The sequence below is a fragment of the Daktulosphaira vitifoliae genome, unplaced genomic scaffold (genome assembly GCF_025091365.1).
Source record: "Daktulosphaira vitifoliae isolate Bord-2020 unplaced genomic scaffold, ASM2509136v1 Scaffold_1, whole genome shotgun sequence".
Lineage (NCBI taxonomy): Eukaryota > Metazoa > Arthropoda > Insecta > Hemiptera > Phylloxeridae > Daktulosphaira > Daktulosphaira vitifoliae.
In genome coordinates, this window is record NW_026099572.1 from 2,430,582 (window position 1) to 2,435,831 (window position 5,250).

Consider the following 5,250-nt stretch of genomic DNA (forward strand, 5'->3'; position numbering starts at 1 on the left):
GTATTTGTATAATTTGTGTTTACACAAAATGTGACTAAAATATTTGTTCCTTGGGTACCCCTTCTATATATTTTTAGTTAATTGAAAATTAATGCAAAATTTTGAAACAATCCATAGGGTTACACTTTTGATATTATATTTAAAGGTTGAGTTTTAAAATAAATAAAAAATACTGAACTTTTTCCAATTTTTTTTATAGTTAAATTATACAAAATTTTATTGGACAAATAACTAAAAATATATAGGTAGTAATTTCAAAATGATAGGTTAATATTTGTTACGTAAAGTTATCTAAAAATTGCTTAAATTTCGGCAAACTTATTGGTGCTAGATAAAAACTAATGAAATATTTGAAACCAGTTCTAAAAAATTTAATGCAATAATAAATATATATATTGTTTTGTCGAGCTCTGTANGCGTTTTGAAGTTTGTGAAAATTTGAATTTTCATGTATTATTTTACGGTTATAAACATTGAAATACGTATTGAGAAAAGGACAGAAGAAAACGCTATCTTTTCATGATTACTGTGTATACATATGATGATAATGTGTATACATTACAAACTTGGCATTAATACCATGATAAGAAAATAGATAAGGCAATTCAAAAGTATAAGTCATTTTCATGGAAAAAGATACACACCTCCAAATTATAGCAATCATGAAAAGATAGCATAAAATAATACATGAAAATTCAAATTTTCACAAATATCAAAACGCTACAGAATATTTACTACTGAATATTAATATGATATTTTTTTAATAAAATTTTTCTTAAATTCTATTCTACAAAATAGCTATCTTAGATTTTTTTTTTACATTTTATTTAAAATTTAAAAATAATTAATATTTTTAATAAAATGTAAAAAAATTAATTATTGAGATATAGCTATAGACCTAACGTATAACTATTATTTAAAAAAAAAATTAGCTAAAAATATTAACTGGATCAAAAGTTATTTAAGTTGTCAGTGAGTGGTGGGCCACCCTGTATACATTTATAAGTGTTTTATATTTTTCATATTATTGTGTCTTAATTTTATACCAAATANTTTCATATTATTGTGTCATAATTTTATACCAAATAAAAATAATAAAATATGGATTTTTATGATATTTATTTATTATTGAAATACAAATTCCTTGTTTTCAGTATTATGTAAAATATCTATTTTATTGTGATANAAAAAAAAAATTAGCTAAAAATATTAACTGGATCAAAAGTTATTTAAGTTGTCAATAATTTATTAAACATATGTTTATCATAATTTTGCCTACCTATACATATGCAAATAATTTTCCGTTTATAATAACTTGTTCTAAAAATAATCAATTTTAATTAAATTTTAATAAACTAAATACTATTATAAATACATATCGTTTAAAAATGTTTGAACAGTTGACAGTTGATATTGTTTAATGTCAAGTAAGTTATCAAAATAAGGTATTAATTTATCAATTAATATCTATTAATCAACAATAATTGTCTCCTAAAATCAAGGGGTTTCATTTATATATTCTCGGTTTAAGCGATTCAACAATCGTCAAAATAAATAAAATAACATTAACACGAGTACAAAATATTTTGCCTTGTTATAATGAGCAAATAGTTATATAATTGACGTTAGAAATAGTGTAAAATTATGATATTTACAACACAATATGAAAAAATTAATGCTCTCTTTATTACGGTTTAGAATTACTAAAAGAGAATCTTATATTAATATAAGTACATTCATTTAATCTATTGTTATATACACTTTATGTTTGCAAGAGGGAGTACAATGACTTCATAATTTTTATGAAAATGGCGTTAGTAATAATTACACACGAAATATATTGTATTTATTTCAAAATTCTAGCTATTAGAAGTTTCTTGATAATAAAATTACCAGAAATAATTGTTATGTCATTGATTTATAAGTTTATAAATCAATGATAATATTCGAGGATATATAGTTTTATTGTATTTCTTTATTTGATGACTTATAAGACAAAATTATGAATTTTTACTTAATTGTGTAAAGTAATACTTAAAATTATTTTTTATTATTCAATTACATGTTATGAAAAACTTTAAATATTTGTTAACACATTAAACAAGCACTAAACATTGTATCAATGTTTATTCAAATTAGTTATTCTGAAAAAGTTATCTAGCTAATCAAACGTATACCGTAAAAAGAATAACTATTAAGTTGACATATGTATCTTTTTGATGACCGGTCTTTAACGGTATTTTGATTAATTTTATAATTATTATTAGTATATTTTGATTTTCAAGTAATAATAGCTGAATATGATCAATAATTATTATTATTTATTATTTTATAAATTGTGTTTTACAAATGTCCATTAACTAAATATTTTTGAGACGCAACAATTTTCAAGTTAAACATTTAATTATGAATGAAATATTTATTATTTTACTTATATTTTACAGCCTATTAAAAAATTAACTCTCAATACTTGTATATTAGAAAGATAGGAATACTTATCATCTTTAGATAAAAAAACTCTATCTATTCCATAAATAAAGTAAAGATTATAGTATTTACTTATCTTATAATTACTAGAATGTACTAACTTATTATTTTGATATGAAAAATAATACTATACAGCTTTATTTAATATACACGTCTTGTTCATTAACTAATTGTTATAACACTAATATGTTATAATACATTTTTACATTTTCTTATACTGTTTTAAAAAATTATTGGCACAATTTTTTTTTAAATATTTTATTTTGTACTTAACATACTTATATATTATCGTATTATTATTTCTTACATTATATACTTAATATGCATTTAATTATGAACTTTTAACTAATGTATATACTAATAATTAATATCCAATTCCATAATAATTAATCATTATTAATTATAAATACTATTAATTACTTATTTTTTACAAAATTGTTATTATAATAATTTTTTTTTTTTTTTGTCCTTGTATACCTTAGTTGTGAGGACACAACTTTCAAAAAAATTGTGGTGGATGTTATAATAAATTGACCTCTCATGACAATTCTTATTTAAGCAATGAACTATGATAACTATTGTCAAGTAATAATTGTCATACTGTCACATATGGGCAATGTAATCAATATTATTTGTTAAGCGATAAACTAAATTAATTAAAACTTTCATGTAAATAATAAAATACACATAAATGTTAATATGGATTGTCACTGATATGTCAATTTGTAATGAAATAATTAATCATTGTCCAGAATAGTATATTAGTTTTTAAGATAACATGTATTAAAAAATTTAATAAAGAGATAACAAATAGCGTTTCTGACAATTCTTGCATATGAATATAGTTATAAAAATTAACAAAACAGCAATATAAAAGGGGACAAAAAAGGCCTAAAAATGGGCAGTATATTCCCATGGCTCATTCCTCATTGATCCAGGCGTGTTCCCAGTATTGACGCAGCTCTTTAATCTCAATTGTTTAATTCATGTGTAAGAAGTGAACAGACACGTTCAGATTTATTTAAAATAAACGAGACGACTTAATTCATTCTCTAGACATCCTACGGAAACATCAAGGTAGATACTAATTAATTAAATTAATAAGGTTTAAAAATATTATATTTTTTAAGTATATGGTTAACATAGAAACGAAGAAAGATTCAGTGATCACTAAAAAAAATCACTCTATCTTTTTATTACCTTTTTCACTATTCTTAAAAACCCTCGAACTCTTACCCGAGAAAATATTACTATTAAAATAAATAGTAACTCCTTTTTCCACTAATATATAGAAAAAAATAATTTTATTATATTTCTTCTTTTTTTGAGTTACTATAAATATAATAATTAATAATTTTATGAATTTATGAAACAGTTAAATTTGATTTGCTTGGAAACACTTCCTTAAAATCAATTAATGATTTGTTGCCTTTCAAATTTAGTAGAAGGTGGTTAAACGCAAAATAATAATTGCCGATTTCATGCATAATAGAAAATTAATGTGAAAAAGGGTCATTCTTAATGTACAATCATGATGTATAGTCATATATAAACGATTTTACAGTAAATATTTACAGTAAAATATGTATGTACATTTTTCAATTAAAAAGTGATTTCTAGAAAATCTTCAGTTGTAAAAGTAATTATTATTTTAACAGAATTTTTATTAAATATAGTAACATTCAGTTTAGTTGATGAAATTTATTTATGTTAAAAATGTCAAACGAAACCCATGGAAGTTTTTTTAAGGAAATGCGTCTTACTTTTATAGATTTGATCAAACAAGAATTAGTTTATGGTAAATATTTAATTAAAATAAAAAATAATATCTATAGCGAAAATAAATAAATTTTATTACAGTATTATGGGTAAAATACGAAATAGCACAAGTGTTTATTTTTAAATCATTTTTTTAACCATGTTAAAGTCATAACTTTTGATACAATGGTATTTTATAAAAATCAACATTAATTTAAAATGTATAAATAGCTTGTTAAATTTTTTTAAACGTTATGATGTTTTTATGTTACATTAAATAATAAGTAAAAAAAACGGTAGCATTCAGGATATAATTAAAAAAATAAGAGTTCATGTTGCTTTTAAAATATTTCACCAATTTCTCTAAAGGAAACACTATCTACAGATTTGCATCGAAGCGTTTCTTATGATAGTGATTTTAATCACTGTCAGATATCATCTATACTTGTCCCATCTATGCCTCGTCCACACAGTGCCTCGACCCCACTGTGCTACCGTTTTTAACTATGCAGCCGTTTACATGCAGAAGATAAAGTGTCGGGACAATTTTTTTTTTTCATTTTATAGTACATAAAATAAGCTTTAATTTGATATATGTTTAAAGGACGCAGTATTTCCGGAACATTTTCAAAAGTTAAGTTGAAAATGTTAGATTTGTAAAAAAGTTGCTATTTTAAATCCCCCCCAATAAGCATGTTAAGTGTTAAATTTTCAAAAAAATGATATCAAATAAAAGGGAAATATTTAAGATTTTAGTATAAAAAAAATTATGTTGATTTGTTTATTTTTGAAAAAGTTATGGAAGTTTTAAGAAAAAAAAGTGAAAAAAATGACAAAATTTGTCGATTTTTAAATTTGTAATTTTTTTGGATATTTCCCCCATTTGCGGGGAACGAGGGAAAATTTTTAAATTTTTAAGGGTAATGTCTTCAACTAGATACAATTTGTGATCTTTTGACGTATTGTTAAAAGAAATCGGTCCAGTGAGAGCTGAGAAAAAGTAGT

At 22.4% G+C, this 5,250-nt stretch overlaps 1 protein-coding gene and 1 long non-coding RNA gene across 2 annotated transcripts in view; both read right to left on the reverse strand.

Annotated features, from left to right (window-relative positions):
- Positions 1–5,250, reverse strand: part of LOC126893823 (uncharacterized) — a 138,307-nt gene that overhangs the window by 53,857 nt on the left and 79,200 nt on the right. The gene's annotated exons all lie outside the window — the stretch shown is intronic.
- The window catches only part of LOC126893789 (elongation of very long chain fatty acids protein 4-like), a 28,438-nt gene that overhangs the window by 14,373 nt on the left and 8,815 nt on the right, over positions 1–5,250 (reverse strand). The window lies entirely within an intron of this gene.